The following is a 21447-nucleotide window of genomic DNA, read 5'->3' on the forward strand; positions in this document are numbered from 1 at the left end:
GCTTAGTAGTGGCAAAACCAAGACTTAGAGCTCAGAGTTCCTAATCTAATCTGCTTTCTAATGTGCCATATTTTCCTCAACTGACAGCTCAAACCACATCTAAATGGTTTATTGTAGACTGTTAGTATCAGATAATCTGAACCAAATTCCAAGAATACAAACATCTGTTTACTGAAGACTTGGTCTAAGCAAAATTTATGAAATAGGTAAAGTTTTTCCACCATATGCCACCTAATCTTCCTTTCGTAAAGTCTCCTTATCCTCCAACTCCCATTTGTAGCAGGCATCTAGTGTTTTATTACATATTGCTCTTGCCAGAAAAAGTATTTGGCAGATTCATTCAGACCCTGGGCTAGTTAAAGATCCAATATATTACTCCTCCTAAGGGTATTTGCATCTTGAGAGAGGAAAGGGCAAGGGCAATATTTAATACAAAAGAATGAATTATTATGAGCTTGTGGACAATTATGGGGGAGTAGAAATATGTATGAGGAGGAGGCAACTTTTCCCCAGTCATGCCACAAGCGCGCACATACACACATACACACAGCTGATATTGCCCATACTACTTAGGAGTTATTGGCTCATTGTTTGCATTTGATAACTCAGAATGAGTGTTAAATGGAAACTGTTTCTGTTCTGGTCAGAAAGTCTTGAGGGTCTGATTTTTCTGTGAAGGCAATTTGTACCAGATCATTTTTTGCCTCAATTCTTACCTAGCCCTAGGTGTTGCCTCAGACTAATTGGGATCTGGAAAAGACTTTAGTTGAAAAAGGGGAAATGAGACTCTCAGACTGTTATCTCCAGTTGTCTTGACTTATGCCTTGCCACTAGACTCAGATGACTGTGGAGGAGGAAGTGAGGCTGATGACTTTGCACAGCTCTGCCTCACTTAAATACATTTCACTTGCAAGTCAAGACATCATCCTTTTGATGTAATTGATGAGCTTTGAAAACAAAGGATGAAGAACAATAAATTATCATTTACAACAGAGGATGAAGTACAATAGTAAGAGTTATCATTTGGATTATTGATTCTAAACTCTTTTGTAACATGGAATTAACCTAGGTTCGAATAAATTTGAAAACTGCTCATTCTTCAAGGTCTAGCTGAACTGACACCTTTTCCAGTGAAGTCCTTTCTGATTCCCATCCCTTCTTCCAAGAAATCTTGCCCTCCTCTGAAATCTCATATCACTATATCTTATCATACTCTATATTATATCAAAATTATTTGTGCTTGTGTCTTATTTCTTCTATTAGACTGTAAGCAAATTGAGGTCAATGACTCTGTTTCAGTTAGTCTTTTTTATTACTGAGGCCTACATCATAGTTTAAAAAATTTTATGAGGGAGTAGGTAAAAGATGGTCTGAAGTTTAGAACTAATACTTTCAGTTTGGATATAATAATGGCACTTATGTAAGTGGATACCCTGTTAGAAATTCATATCTTCAGATGTGTTGAGCTCCACCCCTCCCCAACCTTGGATGTTGAATGTATTCCAACCCATTCTGGATCCTGGCCACTGCTAGTCAATGACCACATTAGGTATGAGATCAGAAGCCCAGCAGAAAGAACCAAACAGGATGGCTGACTGAGTCTCCCACCAGAAGAGCATAGAAATGATAATAGATACTCACTGGGGCAGATGGGCTTTCCAAAGGAGGGCTCTGGTGACTTAGTTACATTAACCTAGTTATTGAAAACTGAGACTACCAAAGATTACAACATATTTGACAGAAACAGCAAAGAATTCTCTATAAATACTCAAAAGCTGACATTGCACATTATGATGTCATTACCCTGGGTGTGGTCCCTGATGTGTGTGTGTATGTGTCTTTGTGTGTGTGTGAAGCATTTACTAATTCATATGGTCATAGAGTACACAGAATGATATACTTAGGAAGCTCTGATAGGAGCAATATATGGATCCTGGTTTTATGCAGCTCAGCTGGATCAAGAACAAGCTGTGATCTGCTTATATGTAAACGCCTTTGAAATTATAATGATACTAACTACTATCGTGTTTTTCCTTCCAATGACTTTTTTCTCTCTACTATGTCCCATTATGGCCTATTTAGAATTTATTCTAAATTTTTTTAAAGTCCAATAACAAATTCTTATTTTATAAAGATTTTTATAAATATTCTTTATTTAATCTTTACATATATTTTAGTAAATTCACAAATATGTTTAAATATCTAGTTTATCAACCCCTTCAGCAATGTATAAAATTCAAGGATAGCTTCCTCATCTAACTAGATCATAGCAGGCTATCTTCTCCATAGGTTTGTCACTGAAGCTCAAGTTAATACACAAAGTCTTTCCTCAATATCTGCTACATAGTAGATCCTTGATTATCGATTGATTGGCTGTTGAGATTCCTAACTACTAGTGAACTCTCTTAAAATATATATTTATTCCAATATAATAATGGCTTAGAAATGACTTGGGTTCTCAAAAGCTATGCCCACAGGCTACAAATTCAAGCAGGTTGAACCATACTAGAAAGGCTTTTAATAAGGTCTCAGAAACAAAATGATTAAATAACTTTTGAGGACTAGCCTAGCTAATTACCAATAGGCTATCTACTCAGTGATGAAACCATTTTGGAAATGGCAAGCCATAAAATAGAAAAATTGTAAGGGGTTCTCCATTTCATGTAGGCCTTTTTGCTGTGTTGATTTGTTATTCAGTCTTTCAGTCCAACTCTTCATAACCCCATTTGGGGTTTCTTGGCAGATACTAGAGATAACTGAGGTAAATGGGGTTTAAGTAATTTGTCCAGGGTCACACAGCTAGTAAATGTTATAGATCAGATTTGAATCTAAGGAAGATGAATGTTCCTGACTCTAGGCCTGGCACTCTATCCATTGAACCATTCAGCTGCTCTGCTATGATGGTAAAAGAATGTCAAGAAATAAGGCAGGGGATACCAAGAGTCATGCAAGTTTTAGACTGCCCATGAAGTTTGTGATAATTATGATTCATAGTTTGAAAGAATTCAAAGATTCTCTGTCACACCATACCTGACGGACTAATCTCTAGAGAGTCTAGGAATTAAAAGAAGTTTGGGAGAGTTTTGTTTTGTTTTACTGAAATTGGGGGCTTAGCTAGCAGGATAACAGCCTATGTAGGGAGAGCAAGGAACCAGGATTTTTTTTTTTTCATGTAGGTAAAGTGACAGGATGTCTTTAAGCAAGATATTGTCAATCAGACAGGATGGGGTTTTTCCAAGAGACAAGGAACAACAGATAAGAGATTTTATTGTTGTACATTTCTTAGCTAGAAATGCAGTTTTGAGTAGACCCTCAGCTTTGACCCATCATCTCTTCCCTTTCTGTTTTTCAGGAAAGGAAATTCTGGGGACAAAGACTGGGGACCATCATTCATAAACTTTAGTTTGACTGTCAATACTCTAAATGTGAGATTCTTATCCAAAGACAAATGAAAGCTGGGAGAACCAAATAATGGAAATTTTGACATTTTTGTTATAAATAAAATCAAAAGAATAAAGAAAGTTGGAAGGAAAGGATAGCTCACAGATACTTCTTAAAGAGGCAAAGAAAAAAATGATGAAGTAGGAATTATCACACTATTAATGGCAAATATTTGTAAAAGGACCACTATGAAAATAATTGCAGCTTTTGTAGCAATATTAGTTTATATGGACAAAGTGATAAATAAATCCTATGAAGAATTTGATAAAAAGCCCTCCATATCAAATCAACATACATTTTGATAATTTGACTATAGATGCAAAGGCAGGAAAAAATATATGAGAGATTAGTTCAGAAAAAGTGAATGAGGGAGCCCAAAGACATAGTTTGTATTAATGCTTCATGCTCTTATATCATGAACATTTTTTTTTAAAAAACAAAAACAAAAAACAAAGGTAGGTGCTGGGCTTGGCAAACTTCAAACAATATTACATGGGATGAAACTGATTACATTTTAGTGATAATAAAAAATTTATGGACAGGGGAGTTATAAGTCAGCTCTCTGTATACAACTAAACCATCAATCATCATAGCTAAGATCAGCATTTATAATAAACAAGAAAAAATACTGATGAGAAAAAGATATGGAATACAAGTAAGAAGGTTTAATATTGAATTATGTAAACAAGCTATTGAAAATTTAATATGGGAAATAAACAACAGAGAAGACATTGAAACCAACCATGATTTCATCCACAAGTCAAATTGATCTAAATTAAGTTACCACAACAAGAAAACCAAAAGATCCCAGAAAATACCTTAGTCAGCAAATACTTGACTTGTTGGAAAGATGGTTGTCAAAGGCAACATTGGGTTAGGATATAAACTTATCTGTAAAATTTTATGATGAATAGCTATGAGCCATCACCTAGAACAGTGAAAGGTAAAAAACAATCTAAATAAACCTTGGTAAGATATTCAACTAAAGCAAAGTTGTCAAAAGGATGTAAAATTAAAGAGGACTATGAACAATAGAAAAAATGAAAAAAAATTGTGAAAATTGTTATTAAAAAAGCTTTTTTTCCATCAAGGAGAGAGGAATCATCACACTTGAACCTGAATATTATAATCCCTGAAGTGTCTACAGAAGAGTTAGAAATAGTACTAAAGAGAACAGAGACAGGAAAAGCAGACAAATTAGATCAAGAATATATATATATAGAAGAGATCCATGCAGGAGATGACAAAATTGTCAGGACATTAAAGAACTGACTTTCACGTTATCCAAAGGAGGTGGGAAAGACATAATTAAAACCCAGACTTTGTTGATCCTTTAAAAAAAAACAGAAACAAGAAAACATCAATGACTACTAATCTATGTGCCTATTCTGCCAAATATTTTAAAAAATGAGTGTTCTCTATACATAAATCAGATTAACATTAATGATCATACTTTATTAAGAAGAAACAAGTAGACTTTTTCAAAGAATATTCAACCATAGATCATATTTTTACTATCTCACAATTTACTGCAAGATGTAGAGAATATATGATTCCATTATGCTTTTTTGTTGAATACAAAAAAAGTATTCAGCTGACTAGAAATTCTATATCATGGGCTCTTTTATAATAAAATGTCTACCAATCACATATCGATCTTTCAAGATTCCTTTGAAGATGTAACAATAGAAAGAATTCTGTTCAATGACATTCTGATAACATCAAGTAAGGAATACAACAGGGAGATATATGCTCCACCAAAAAAAAAAAAAAAAAAATTGCCACTGTGATGGAAGAGATCCAGTACAAATTTCAGTTTGAGGAGTAATTCCTTATGGATGGTGCAATCCTTCAGATGCTCCTATTTATGGATGACCATTGTGTTGACTGCTTCAGAAGTGTGCTGGATCCTATTCAAACTGTCTAATGAGAGCTGATTGTTAAATTTTCAGTGTCTACATTTACACCTTGAAAATAGGTAAATGTTACAATTCAGGGTTTGATTTGTTATTTTGTTGATTGTCTAGATCAGAGGTATCACACATGTGACTTGCAAACCAGATTAAAATGTAATTGAAAAATATTTAACAAAATAAAATTACTATAAGACATAGATTATATTACATTTAAAAATTAAGTCAGTATGTAACCTGGAGAGATCCTTTTGCCAGTAGTGGTCTAGATTTAAGAAAGTAATAGATAAAATGTTAATAATATAAATTAAACAGTACAGAGAGTGTACTTTTTTGGGAGGGTGGAATGAAGAACTGATTATTAAACATTTACCATCACTGATAAACCTTAAGACATCACAGAAACTCCTGGAAGAGATCTGTAATAAGATATCTGTAACTTTCTCTATGTACAGATCATTGAACTAGATACTATGAGAGTTTTTTTTTTTTTTTTTAATTATATAAGATACAGTCCCTGGTCTTAGCCTTCATAGAGCTCACTTGCCACTTAATAGGGAGATTGGCCCCTCACACAAATATTACATAATATTATATAATTCTAGTACATTATAATATTGCTAAGGCATAGTGCCATGTGAGATCCGAGCTGGAAAATGCTTTCTGATTGGGAAGAGATCAAACATAAGGGGAGGCAGTGCCAGGCCTTGAAGCTTAGGGACTTAGTGAGCAAGATTTGCACAGGGAATACTACTCACGCAATCAAAAAGCATTATTAAGCTCCTATTATGCGCCAAGGCAGCAACTTATCCAAGGAGGAGCAGATGGCCAGGAGTCTAATCAGGGAAACAGAGAAAACAAAAGATTGATGAACAAGGCAGAATTTTACTATTTGGGAGTAAGGAGGGGATTGGGTGGGGAAGAGAGATCTGGGTACTAGGAAGAGTTCAGCAAATGGAATAAGGGGTAAAGGGCAAAGTTTACTTGAATGCATAGATTAAAGTAGTGTCTAACACTTTGACCATTGGAATATATCCAATTGTGTGCTGGTAAATGTTTAACAACTGGCTTTCCAAAAATACACAACACTTTAAAATTTAATCTGTATTATTAACATTTCCCCCATCACTTTCTTAAGGCTAGAGACAATCAAAAGTAAAGAAAGCCCTAATTTGAAGCATTTGTTTAATCTCTAAGGTGTAAATACTCATTGAAAATTTGACAGCTTTCAGGAGCCTCTATGAGCTGGCTCCAGCATAGCCTTGACTATCAGATTCACAGGTTTTCAGAGTCGGAAGGATCCTCCAAGACAATCTAGTCCAACTCTTACCTGACTAAGATTACCTTCTACAAGATGCCCATCACCTGTCATCCAGTCTCTGTTTGAAAGCCTCCAGTAAAGGAGAACCCACTACATCTGAAAATAGCCCAGAGCTATTCCACTTGTGAATAACTGTAATTGTTAGAGAATTAATTTTTTTTAGTAAACTGAAATCTGTCTCACTGAAACTTACCCATTCACTCCATTGTGTCACTGAGACTTTTCACAAAAATGATCCCCGTTGGACTTCCAATGTTTTCTCATTCTGGAACTTCTATTAGTGCCTGGAGATTCCTCATCCCACAATACTCAATCTATGGCTTTCTAACTATGGAACATCCCTCTGTATGGCCCAATTCCTCCCATTTGTGAGTTTTTCCTGGAGCTTATGGGGTCTAGGCTGCCCTGCTTTCTGTATCCCTTTTAGTTGCTTTCATATATTATTTTCCTTTCTGAGAATGTAAGCTCTTTGAGGGTAGAGACTATCTTTTTGTTTGTAATTGTATCACTAAGAGGAGGCACAATACCTAGTATATACAAAGCACTTAATAAATGCTTGTTTCCTTTCTGCTTGCTTTCTTCCCTTCTATCTACTTTAGAGTTTACAAAGCACTTTCCTTCCAACAAACCAGTAGGTCAGACAGTATAATATTATTATCTCCATTTTATAGATGAGGAAACAGCCTCAGAGATAGGAAGAGATTTGATCAGCACTAACAGTCTCATTGTTGAACACTCAGGACCTCTAGTAAAAACCACCCATGACTAGTAGGTTATAAACCTCAAGGAAAGCTGTGGTGTATGTTATACCATAGGGAAGACGATCTGGAACACGTTGAGATTTCCATTATTTGTAAAATGGATAAAATATACTTTTATTGGGATGTATTACTTAACACTGATAGGCCAAGGCTGATGGGGAGAAGAACTTTGAAAAACCCCAGTTATGAGAGCCTTTCCTCCTTTTAAAAAGTTTTAAAATTAAATTTTTTTAATCAGTAAAAATATCTTTTTTTCCCTCTTCCACTCTCTTCCCCTCCCACCACACAAAGAGAAAAAAAAAGAAACAAAACACTTTCTACAAAAATATATAGTCAAGCAAAACAAATTTCAACATTGTGTCATTTAAAAAAAGATATGATCTCATTTTATAGTCTTAATCTGAGTATTTTACACCTTTGTCAGGAGATGGGAAGCTGGCTTCATTATTAGCCTTTTGATCAGGTTTTCTAAGTATTTCAAAGCTGACTTTGCAATATTGTTGTCTTTGTATAAATTGTTCTGGTTCTGTTCACTTCACTCTTCATTATTTCATGCAAATCTTTCATTGTTTTTCTAAAACTAACCTCCTTGCCATACCATAAAGTATGTTTTCTATCACATTCATGTGCCATTATTTGTCCAGTAATTCCCCAGTTTATGGGCACCCCCTTGTTTGCCAGTTCTTTGCTACCACAAAAAGAATTATAAATATTTTTGTACATTTGTTTAACTTAGAATCAGTCTTAATCTACTATTCTCCTCTAATTCTTTTTCCTCTTCCCTCTTATTTTCCTATTGAGTGAAATGTTATTTTTGTAATCAGTGTGTGTGTGTGTGTGTGTGTGTGTGTTTTTCCTTTCCTTGACCAATTCAGATGAAGGTAAGATTGAATTGTCAATCATTTCACCTACCCTTTTTGTTTTGTTTTGTTTTGTTTTCATAGAGTTCTACTTGTTTACTCTGATTATATGAAATAATTCCCCCTAACTTTCTCTTCTCTTTCCTTTAAGTGTATTTTACTTACCCTCTTTTCCAATTCTTTCAAGATTAGCAAAATATAACAGAATTATTTTCAAGCTAAGATCTCTCCGTGACCCTTTAAGGATAATAGGTTTCAGAGAGGACACATGTATCATCTCCTATTATCAGAATGTAAGCAATTTATCTTTGTTTAGTCTCTTGATTCATTTATGTTTACTTAAAAAAGAAACAATAACATTTTAATTTTTTCCAGTTACATGTAAAGATAGTTTTTAACACTCATCTTTGCAAAATTTTGAGCTTCAAATTTTTCTTCTTCCCTCTTTTCCCTCCTCTCCAAGACAAAAGTGATCTGATAAAGGTTTTATAATGTATGTATAATATATATGTATATGTATATACATATATATAGGTTATACATGTACAATCATGTTAAATCTATTTCTACACTGATCATGTGAAAGAAGACTCAGAATAAAAGGAAGAAACTACAAGAAAGAAAAAAGCTCATGTTTACTTGTTTATGTTTATCTTGATTCCTGTCTTTGCACTTCAAAGTTTCTGTGTAGCTTTGGTCTTTTTATCAAGAATGCTTGGAAGTCTTCTATTTCATTAAAAGTATATTTTCTCCCGTAGGATTACATTTAGATTTTCTGTTTATTTTTGGTTATAAGCTTATATCATTTGCCTTTTAGAATATTGTATTCCAGGTTCTTTATTCTTTAATATGATTGCTGCTAAATCATGTGTGATCCTTACTGTGGCATTCAGTATTTCAATTTTTTCTTTCTGGCTGTTTTCAGCATTTAAAAAAAATGACCTGGAAGATTTGGATTTTTGCTATAATACTCTCAGGAGTTTTTGTTTTGAGGTTCCTTTCAGGAGGTGATGTGAATTATTTTTATTTCTACTTTGCCCTCTTGTTCTAAGAGATTTGGGCAGTTTTCTTTTACAAATTCCTTGAAATATAATATTTTTTGTGACCATGGTACTTAAATAGTTCAAAGACCCTCAACTTTTGTCTCCTCAACTTGTTTTTAGGTCAGTTTTTTTTCCTTTGAAATGCCTTAAATTTTCTTCTGTTTTTTTTTTTTTTTCTATTGATTTTAATATTTCTTGTTACCTTATGAAATCACTGGCTTTCATTTGGTCCATTCTAATTTTCAGGAAGTTTTATTGCTTGGGCAAGGTTTTATATTGTTCCTAGCTGTTAAATTTCATTCCAATTCTTTCTTCTAGACCTCTAATTTCTCTTCAGAATTTTTTCCTTATATGTCCTCATTCCATTTATGGAAGAAAAAAAAAAAACCTCTTTTTTCATTCCTTCTCAGAAATTCTAGATGAACTTATACCCAAGCTGTGTTTTTCTGTTGAGGCTTTGCTTGTAGATGTTTTGGAGCCTTTCTTCTGGGTTTGTATTTTGGTATGTTACCATAATGGCTCTTTATGGTGGGATTCTTTTTGTTTGATTGTTTGCTCATTCTTCTAGCTTACTTCCCAACTTCAGCCTTTATATTGTGGCTAGATTCTGTCTACTTCAGAAGAGAATGTCTGGGCTGGCCATACTGCTGTTTTCTTGAGGTATTGAGTGTTGTGTTATTCTAGGAAAACATGGATAGCTCAGGCTTGGGGACTGTAAACTTTCAGTACTCCCAAAATGGTTCGATCCAAGGCAAGTTTGATTGTTACTCTCCATGCTCCACTGGCCCTCCCCATATCCCTTTCTCTCTTTGAGCTCTATAAATTTCTGACTTAGGTTAGGGTCTATGCAGTAACCTGTGGGCTCACCTCTTTTACAATTTCAGTAGAATGCTATTGAACTTAGTCAATATCAGCCAGCTGGGAAGCCTTTTCAGTTCAGAATCACAAAATTGTAGTCTTCCCTTTGACCTGGAATTCCAGCCCTGGTTACTCCTCTTCAAACTTCAAACTGAGTTGGGAATTAGAACTGAGACCTTTCTTTGTTCCTGGGATCAAAGAGACATAGCTCTGCTTCTTTCTGAACTTGTTATTGCTCACAACGCAGCCAAGGGCTACCTTTGGACACTGGTCTGCTTCTCAGTCTATCTGGATCTGTGATCTGGAACTGAGTAATGAGTTATAAAGGTGCCAATTGACATCTGTTCCTATGTCCTGCATGGGGTCATGGTGCCCTAGTATAGAACTGAGATCTTTTCTGTTCAATATCCACTTTCAATCCCTGGACACTGGAATTCTATGAGTGACCAAACCCTTTCTCACAGACCTCTCTGTCTTCATGCTGACATGAGCTGGGAAAATGACTCACTCATATTTTTTCTTGGATATCCTGATTTGGATTTGGTCTAGTGTATTTTCTAAATTTGTTTAAAGAGTTTTGTTTGTCTTTTTGTTATAATTTTGGTGCGAAGACTTATCCCAATTCATTTTCCAAAGGAAACTTTGAAAGGCACATACTGTTAATGTGGCAATCAGTCTTCTAGCCTGTGTCCAGCTGTGACCCTCATGTACACCTGATTCCTAATGATAACCCCCTATAGTGCCTTAATGCTAATAAAACTTTTTCTTTACAATAATCTTTCAAGTTAGGCAGTAAGGGCAATTATTATTATACCAATATGATGACTGAGGAAACAGATTCAGACAAGGGTTGTGACTGGCCTAGTTAGTAAATGCCAAATATGTAATTTCAGTTCAGTTCAACAAATAACAATTAGTACTAATTTCAGTTCAGTTCAACAAATAACAATTAGTACTTACACTAGGATGAGCCATTGGAGATACAAAGACAAAAAATAAATACCTGTTTGTAATTTAAAACCCTTTTCAACTAAACTGATTTTTCCATAATTCCCCACAGATGCATTCTGGGTTACAGGCAAAGCAATCTGCCTGATATACTCTCTATGTGATATTCTATCGCCTATCTCCACACCTTTGTACAAGTTATCCTTTTCCAAAAATTCCTTCCCTTTTCTCAGACCTCTAGGTATCGCTAGCTTTCTTCAAATCTCAGCTCAAATACTTCCTAAGTAAGTCCTTTTCTGATTTCCCCCGTTGGTGTTTATCACATCCCAAATTACTTTGTGTTCATTTTGTATAAATCATATTTATTTATTAGTATATTTATTTCTCTCCAACAAAAATTAAACTACTAGAGGATAGGAACTTTTAGTTTTTGTCTTTTCATCCCTAGAGATTTAATAAAAACTTATTGAATAGTACATTATTTCCTGTCCTCAAAAAGTTTAAATTTTACTGGGAGGGATGAACTGTGTAAACAGAACAAGTAACCACAAGATAATTTGAGGAGAGAGCACATTAATATTTTAAGGGGACCATGGAAAACTTCTGATAGAAATGGGCACCTAAGCTGAGACTTGAATGGAACAAAGGTTCTAAGAGGCAAAGGTAAGGAGGTAAGTGCATTTGAGGTATGGTTGTACACCTGGACAAAGTGTTCTGTCTACTCTATCATCCTGCATCCTGAATTGTGCTAGACTTTAATGGATCTTTTCTTTTGGTCTCTGTCAGATTCTGTCCTGACTCTTCTTTGTTCTACTCACAATTCTGGATTTTCAAGTTTTGATAATGGGGAAATTACTTAAACTTTTGAGACCTCCGTTCCTTGATTCTCAAAAGAAGATGGCTGAACTATATGATCTTTAAGGGATCTTTGAGTTCTACCTCTTATGATCCACCTTATACCTTGGCAAATAATCCTTCTCACTGAATTGACATTTCTGCTTCCCTCTATTGATCTCTGTCTCTGAACTTAAAGGAACATAGACTTGGAAGAAGCTTTTGAGTTTGAGTAGGCCTTTCAGTTTATAGACTATAAGCTGGTAGTAAGCTGCGTAGCAGAGTCACCCTGCTGGAGACAGGACTATAGCCAACCCTCCCCATCCTGCATCTTTGTTGCCAAGACTTCTGCTAGTTAACCCACTAAGTCAACCATCCTGCCCATAGAATGCCTGGAATAAGGACAGTATCATTCTGTTAACAAAAGGTGATGCTCCCAGAACTGCTTGGGAAAGTACCTTGCCTCAGTCAGACACACCTTTCACCATGCATTTTCTTTCTTTACTTCACCCGGTCTCTTCTTTTCCCTTGGTGTGGACAATGAAATCAAGCCAACCAATTTCACCTTTGTTCCTAGAACCTTCCAATGGTTTGCGGTTCGTTTTTCCCCTTTGGCTTTTGTGCCGAGGCCAATTCTGCCAACATCACAATGGAATTGTCTAATCCATGCCAAAGATGGATCTCATTAATTTTCCCCCTAAAAGAATGAAAACTTTTCTTTAGCAATTGGCCTTTTTACAGGTCTGGAATATGAAGGTGAAACCCTGCGGAAAATTTCATTTACTAGTAAGTCAAGAAAACCTAGACTTCCCAAATTTTGATAGGTCTGTAAGTTCCTCTAGTCTTCCTACAGCCAGCATTACAGAAGCACAGGATTACAGAATTTGGGGAGATGGGGCAGAGAAGAGGGGAAAGCAATTGGGGTTAAGTGACTTGTGCAGGATCACACAGCTAGTGTATGAGGTTGAATTTGAATTCAGATCTTCCTGACACTAGACCAGTTCACTATTCACAGCACCACCTAATTGCCCCAGAGATTGCATACCTCGTATTCCATATTATACAATATTATTACTGACCAGTTCAAGGCAATCATAAGAAATACCTTCATCTCATCTAGATTGGATGAAATAAGAGCTGAAATTAAACTGTAGATAAAATCTGAAGTAGGAAAGTAGAAGAACCCGAGGTCAATGGAAATCTTTACTAAATGCAAATTCCAGAAATGCTACCTAAAAACAAGACATAACAAAAATAATAGTGGTGTCTCAAATGATTTTGAAAAAAAAACACCTTTAAATATGAAAATAGTAATCTAACTAGCAAAATATACCAAAATTGAGTAATTAAAAAAATTGGCACTTGCTATAGCCATCATGAATGAATATACTTATCCATTATATTTGGAAAATATAAAACATATTATAAAAATATAATATTAATATAATAATAAAATAAAATATAAAAACCTTCAGCATTTGTAACACTTTATTTTTATTCAACTATAAAAAGTAATTATTTTATCTGTTTATACAATACTTCATATGACAATATAAAATAAGTATAATAATTGCCTTTCTTTGCACTCTTTCTATCTGAATTCCACTGAAAGATGAGAACCTTCATCAAAATATAATGCTTTTTTGTTAGTGCAAACAATTAGAAACAAAGTAGAGGCCCATCAAATACGGAATGGTTAAACAAATTGTGATATATGCATATATTGCAATATTAGTGCGCTTTAAGAAAAGATGGATATGATAAATACAGAGAAGTTTGGAAAAATATATACAAATTGATAAAGAGGAAATAAGGAGAGCCAAGAAAGCAATGTATACAGTAAGTTCAACAGCATAAATGGAAAGACAACTACACACCAAGAAATAAAAAGTAAATATAAAATTGTAAAGACCAAAGGACGTAAATGAAGAGATATGAGGACACCCCTAACCCACCCCTTCATGAAGTTGATAGGTCCACAGGTTTTACTCACTACACATGTTTTGAGGCTATTTTAATGCATCAGTTGTGTTGATTTGTTTCCTCCCTAATAATATTATTAGTTTTATGTGATGACACTCTGGAAGGGGAAGAAAAGAGGGAGCATATTTGAGACAGCTATGATGATGTAAGAAGCAAGGTATCAATAAAAACTTATAAAATTATAGTGTTTTAAATTAAAAGGAGTACTTTTAGGGAAGAAACAAAAAGATAGAAGATTACTATGCTTACTATGTTTCAGACACCCATATTAAGTATTGGAAATACAAACATAAGGAATCAAAATGGTACCTATTCTCAAGGGAAAAGGGGAAGAAAACACATAATGGAAAACTGAAGAATGGAAGTAAAGGCATATGTGTGTAGTAGCAGAGTTGGGAAATTCTGATTTGGAAGTGACTTGGGAGGGGAATGGGGACTTGGTTTGGAGAAAGATAAGGCTATAAGATTCAGATACCAGAATCTATAGTTGTTATGGGAAGGCAGGGGGAGAATTTAAGGTTCCAGTGTTGGGAAACAGATGAGTATGATGACTAGATTGTAGGCAATATGGTTTGAAAATGACCAAGGAATGAGATGGAAGCTTGGTTCCATGCATTCTAAGACTGGCCAACTTTATAAAGATGAGACTTTAATAGCAACTTTGACTATATCACTGTGTAGAACATAGGAAGATGTCCAATTAACACAATTTGTGACATTTCCTTAGTGAGCTCATGGGAAATTCTTTGGGCCTGGGTAGTATGTGGTCCATGCATTCATGGACCCATTCCATTGATTCCCTTTCATTAAATCCTAGCATGGGGATGAGGAGAGTAGGAAATGATTTATTTGAATCAAGCTGTTTTAGATCTGAACTATAATGTTCTAACAAACTATTGAAAGGGCCAAAGCCAAGGAAAAAAGGAAGAGAATTTGAGGGCTCTGGACATAGACAGAACCAAAGCAAAGGAAACTGAGTAAATACACCTAGGTCCTTGGGTGGCAGTGACAGAGTGGAAAATGAGCATCTACACAGCTTCTCATCCCACCTACTCCCACTATTTCTGTACCTGCTAAAGGAAGCACTGAAAAGACAGCAGTAGAACCTTCTCAACAATAAAACTATAGAAGAGGAAGTAGTAGCCTTATGGCCCAAGGAATGATGGAAATTAAGAAGGGTCAAAGACTTTCAACTGATTTCCTTTCAAGCAAATCTTACCTTCCTTCAAAGGATCTACTTAAAAAAACCATTGTTTAGACTAAATATCTAAATTTAGACGTCACCTTTAATCCTATGCTAAGGGTTTGGGACAATTTTGGAAATGAGTTTATTACTTGGGGTTGCCATAAAGACAATAACTTTCTTACTGGACCCTCTTTGAAGTAAAAAGTGACCCAATATGAAAAAAAAAAGATGTATCAACCAAATACTTTTGGAGTACAATTTTCTGCCTAACAGAATATAAGTAATTATGGGAGGTTAAAAAAAAAAAAAAAAGACATAGTCTTTACTCTCAAGGATCTCATAACCTAATTGGATTTAATACACATGAAACTATTAAAAAATAATTAATTTCAAACAATGGCATAGATGACAGCTTTGACAGCTGTTGAGGAGAGGGATCAATTTGAGATAATGAAAGTAAGGCTTCATGGAGGTGGTAGTACCCAATACTGGACTTTAATGAATGTATAGTTTTTGATGAATGTTGGAAGAGAGGGAAAACTTCTAAGTGGAACAATTTAAGACAAGAAACACTATGGCAAATGTGAGGTTAGTAAACAGAGAAGAATAATAAAATTCTAGGGAGAACAATTTGGATTTTGTGCCATAGGTTGTAGGGAGCTACTATAGATTCTTCAAAAGAGTAGATACATATAATTTGTATTTATATATGTATAACCAAGGGCCATGCCTTGACAATTTTATCCAATATATCTCCAAAGATAAGCTTTTCTCCACTCACATAATCTTTATCCTAGACCAGTCTCTCATGAACTTCATTATTACAACAGCTTCATTATTCATTCATTATTCATTTTGCTTTCAAGTCCTTCTCCTCTCCAAGGTATCCTACAAATAGCTGACAAATTTATCTTCCTCAAACACAAGACTAACTCATCTCCCCCACCTTAAGATTCACTAGTTCCCTATTGCTAATAGAATAATCATAACTATTGCTTGCATTTATATAGAGCTTTAAAATTTGGAAAGCAAATTATTTCATCTTCATTACAACCTATTATGCCCATTTTGTTGAGGAGGAAGCAGAGGAAGATAAAAGTTTAAATACAGCTAACAAAGGTCTAAGTCTGGCTTTTAACTTAAGTCTTCCTGACTCCAGTATTCTGTCTATAAAATAGAGCTTAGCATTTAAGATGCTTCATGATGTGGCATCAGCCTATCTCCAGATTTATTTTACATTACTTCTGGTTGTTTCATAAACTCAGCCAGATCTGGCGTTTCTCTCCCACATCTGGAATGTCCTTTCTTCCCTCGTTTATGCTTCCTCAAATCATTAATTCCCTTTAAGGCTCAACTCTGATGCATCCTTCTAAAACTCTTTCTGATGCTTTAATTGTTAATTCATTTTCTTCTAAAATTATCTTACATTTATTTATCTATCTTACATTCTCTTAGAAGAATGCAAGTGTCTTGAAGACTTAATAAGTGATTGTTAGATTAAATTAAGTTGTTGAATAAAGAAAGCAGAATTTTGGGGAAACTAGTTTGTTAAAGATAGAATATATTGGAGGGGAACAGCTTTTTATTTATTTTTTATTATTATAACTTTTTATTGACAGAACATATGCATGGGTAATTTTTTTTACAATATCCTTTGCACTCACTTCTGTTCCAACTTTTCCCTTCTCTCCCTCCACCCCCTCTCCTAGATGGCAGGCAGTCTTATACATGTTAAATATGTTATAGTATATCCTAGATACAATATATATGCACAGAACTGTACAGTTCTCTTGTTGCAAAAGAAGAATTGAATTCAGAAGGTAAAAATAACCTGGGAAGAAAAACAAAAATGCAAACAGTTCACACTCATTTCTCAGTGTTCCTTCTCTGTGTGTAGCTGATTCTGTCCATCATTGATCAACTGGAACTGAGTTGGATCTTCTCTTTGTCGAAGATATCCACTTCCATCAGAATACATCCTCATATTGTATTGTTGTTGAAGTATATAATGATCTCCTGGTTCTGCTCATTTCACTCAGCATCAGTTCATGTAAGTCTTTCCAAGCCTCTCTGTATTCATCCTGCTGGTCATTTCTTACAGAACAATAATATTCCATAACATTCATATACCACAATCTACCCAACCATTCTCCAATTGATGGGCATCCATTCATTTTCTAGTTTCTAGTCACTACAAAAAGGGCTGCCACAAACATGGCACATATAGGTCCCTTTCCCTTCTTTAGTACCTCTTTAGAATATAAGCCCAGTAGTAACACTGCTGGATCAAAGTGTATGCACAGTTTGATAACTTTGGGGGATAGTTCCAAATCACTCTCCAGATTGGCTGGATGTATTCACAATTCCACCAACAATGTATCAGTGTCTCAGTTTTCCCACATCCCCTCCAACATTCTGCATTATCTTTCCCTGTCCTTCTAGCCAATCTGACAGGTGTGTAGTGGTATCTCAGAGTTGTCTTAATTTGCATTTCTCTGATTAATAATGACTTGGAGCATCTTTTCATATGGCTAGAAATAGTTTCAATTTCTTTGTCTGAGAATTGTCTCTTCATATCCTTAGACCATTTATCAATTGGAGAATGGCTTGATTTCTTATAAATTAGAGTCAATTCTCTATATATTTTGGAAATGAGGCCTCTATCAGAATCTTTAACTGTAAAAATGTTTTCCCAATTTACTTCCCTTCTAATCTTGTTTGCATTAGTTTTGTTTGTACAAAGGCTTTTTAATTTGATATAATCATAATTTTCTATTTTGTGATCAATAATGATCTCTAGTTCTTCTTTGGTCACAAATTCCTTCTTTCTCCACAAGTCTGAGAGGTAAACTATCTTATGTTCCTCTAATTTATTTATAATCTCATTCTTTATGCCTAAATCATGGACCCATTTGGATCTTATCTTGTATGGTATTAAGTGTGGGTCCATGCCTAATTTCTGCCACACTAATTTCCAGTTTTCCCAACCGTTTTTGTCAAATAATGAATTCTTATCCCAAAAGTTGGGATCTTTGGGTTTATCAAACATCTAAATTGCTAGATTGTGAACCTAACCTATTCCACTGATCAATTAATCTATTTCTTAGCCAATACCAAATGGTTTTGGTGATCACTGCTTTATAATATAATTTTAGATCAGATACAGCTAGGCCACCTTCATTTGATTTTTTTTTTTTTTTTCCTTAAGGGAACAGCTTTTTAAAACAGAGATCTAGCAAAAAAGCTCTATTGAAACAATCCAGAGGTGAAATTATGAAGACTTGGTTTAGGCCAATAATTCTCAGACTCTTTGGTTTTAGCACCTCTTTATGTTAGTTTTTTAAAATTATTTATTTTTGGCATTCTTTTCTTTTTTAAATTTTGAGTTTCAGAACTCCCTTTTTCCTACTCCTTTTCTTCCTACTGAGATGGCAAACACTATATCAGTTATACATATGAAATCATGCAAAACATTTCCATATTAGCCGTATTGTGAAAAAATAAAAAAAAATATACTTCAATTTGTACTCCGAGTTTACCAGTTCTATCTTTGGAGGTGGATAACTGTTTTTTAAAATCATAAGTCATTTGGAATTATCTTGAATCACTGTCTTGATCAGAGTAGCCAAGTCCTTCACATTTGATTATTATTCCAACCTTGTTGTTGTTGTACATAATGATCTCTTAGCTCTTCACAATTTATTTTGCATCAGTTTATGTAGGTCTTGTCATATTTTTTCTAAAATCACCCCCTCATCATCTCTTTTAGCACAATAGTACTTTATCACAATCACATGTCATAAGTTGTCCAGTCATTCCCCAACTGGTGAATATCTCTTCAATTTCCTATTCTTTGCTACCACAAAAAGCTACTATAAATGATTTTGTATATGGTATCTATTTTAATTTGCTCTCTTTGAGTTATAGATCTAGTGATGTTATGGCCTGATCAAAGGATATGCACAATTTTAATAGTCCTTTTGTCAAAGTTTCAGATGGTTTTCCAGAACTGTTGAACCAGTTCACTATTCCAACAATTCACTTGTGTATCTATTTTTCTTAATCCCCTCCAGAATTTATTTTTAATAGGTGTGAAGTGGTATCTCAGAGTTGTTTTAATTTACCTCTTGATAATCAATAGTAATTGAGAGCATTTTCCCCCCCACATAACTATAAATAGCTTTGTTTTCTTCTTTTGAACACTCCTTTTCATATCTTTTGATCATTTGTCAATTGAGAGAATGACTCTTATTTTTATAAATTTGATTTCAGTTCCCTATATATTTGAGTAACAAGACCTTTATAAGAGAAATTTGCTATAAAATTTTTGACACTGCTTCATTGTCTCATATCTTTAGTAAAATAGTTTCCCTGATAATCTCTTTTAAGTAGGTCTGTCTTTGCAATTATTTTGTCTGAGATCAAGATTACTTCACCTGTCTTTTTTTTAACTCCAGCTGAAGCATAATAGATTCTGCTCCAGCCCTATATTTTAACTCTCTGTGTGTCCTTTTTATTTCAAATGTGTCTTTTGTAAGCAACATATTGTTGATTTTTGGTTTCTAAGTCATTCTATCTACTTCCATTTTATGGATGAGTTCATCCCATTCACATTCTTAATTTTGATTAATAACTGCATTTCCCTTCATCTTATTTTCTTGAGTTTATCCTTTTCTTTCTCATTTTACTCTTTCCTCAAAAGTCTGTTTTGCTTCTGACCACTGTTTCCTTTAGTCAACTTATCTTTTATCATCCTTTTATTATTCTTATACCCTTCCCTTCTTAATTCTATATTGGGTAAGACAGATTTCTATATCCTATTGACCATGTGTATATATATTCCTTCCTTTTTGAACCAATTCTGATGAGAGTGAGGTTCAGATATTACAAGGCCACCTCCCCAACTCTCCCATCCTCATTTTGCCCTCCAGTATAATAGCTCTTCTTTATGAGCTTCTTTTATGTAAGGAAAATTTCCCCATTATAACTTTCCCTTCCCCCTTCTTCCAGTGTATCTCTCTCTTCTTCATTTTCTTTTTTTAGATCATCCCAACATGATCAACTCATATTTATGCCCTTATTCTATGTAGACTCCTTCTACCTGCCTAAATAATGATAATCTTTTTCAGAGTTATGTATATCATCTTCCCATATAGGAACATAAACAGTTAAACTTTATTGAGTCTCATATAATTACTCTCCCATGTTTAACTTTTTATGCATCTCTGGAGTCTTGTGTTTGAATGTCATATTTTCTATTCAGCTCTGATCTTTTCATTTAGAATTCTTGAAAATCCTCTATTTCATTAAATATCCATTTTCCTTGAAGAATTATTCTCAGTTTTGTCAGGTGAATTATTCTTGTTTATAATCCTAGCTCCTTTGCTTTCAGAAATATCAAATTTCAAGTGCTTCATAACTTTAATGGGTTATTGTTATTTAGTCATGTCCAATTCTTTATAACCCCTTGAACCATAGTGCACCAGGCCCTTTTTTTTATCCTCCACTTAGAGTCTGACCAAGCTTATATTCAGTGCTTTTGTAACATTATCTATCTATCTAATCTTCTGGCATATCCTTTTCCTTTTGCTTTCAATCTTTCCCCAAATTAGGATCTTTTCCAATGAGTCTTATCTCCTCATTATGTGGCCAAAGATTTTAAGTTTCAGTTTCAGTATTTCACTATCAAATAAAATGATCTTTTTCAATCCAGTAGCCACTGCTATGTTTTCCAAATTTGCTGACATATTGACTGCAGCACTTTAAGAGTATCAACTTTTAAGGTTTTAAAAATCTCCCCTGGCCTTATTGTTAACAATGTTTCCTAAGGCATTCCTTTAATGTGGAAGTTGCTAAATCTTGTATGGCCCTGATTGCTGCTCCATGATATCTGAATAAAATTAATTTGATTGCTTGTAATATTTTCTCCTTGACTTGGAAGCTCTGAAATTTGGCTATAGTATTCCTGAGAATTATCATTTTCAGATCTCTTTCAAGAAGTGACTGGTGCATTCTTTCAAATTTTATTTTATCCTCTGGATCTATATATCTATATCAGGGTAGGTTTCCTTTGTAATTTCTTCAGAAGTGATTTCTAGGCCCTTTTTTTTTTTTTTTTATGATGCCATTCAGGCAATCCAGTAGTTTTTATTATCTCCTATTGATCTATTTTCTAGGTCAGTTGGTTTTCCAATGAAATAATTCTTATTTTCTTCTATATTTTCATTCTTTTGATTTTGTTTTATTGTTTCTTGATATCTCATGAAATCATTAGCTTCCAGCTGCAATTCTAATTTTTA

General features: G+C 34.3%; 1 protein-coding gene across 1 annotated transcript in view; it reads right to left on the reverse strand.

Moving 5' to 3' along the window:
* Window positions 1-1806, reverse strand: part of BANF2 (BANF family member 2) — a 37041-nt gene extending 35235 nt beyond the window's left edge. Inside the window, exon 1 of the mRNA XM_003758166.3 lies at window positions 1642-1806. The gene's annotated coding sequence lies outside the window, so the exon portion shown is untranslated. The remainder of the gene's footprint in view (window positions 1-1641) is intronic.
* Between the last annotated feature and the right edge of the window lie 19641 nt (window positions 1807-21447).

The sequence above is a fragment of the Sarcophilus harrisii genome, chromosome 2 (genome assembly GCF_902635505.1).
Source record: "Sarcophilus harrisii chromosome 2, mSarHar1.11, whole genome shotgun sequence".
Lineage (NCBI taxonomy): Eukaryota > Metazoa > Chordata > Mammalia > Dasyuromorphia > Dasyuridae > Sarcophilus > Sarcophilus harrisii.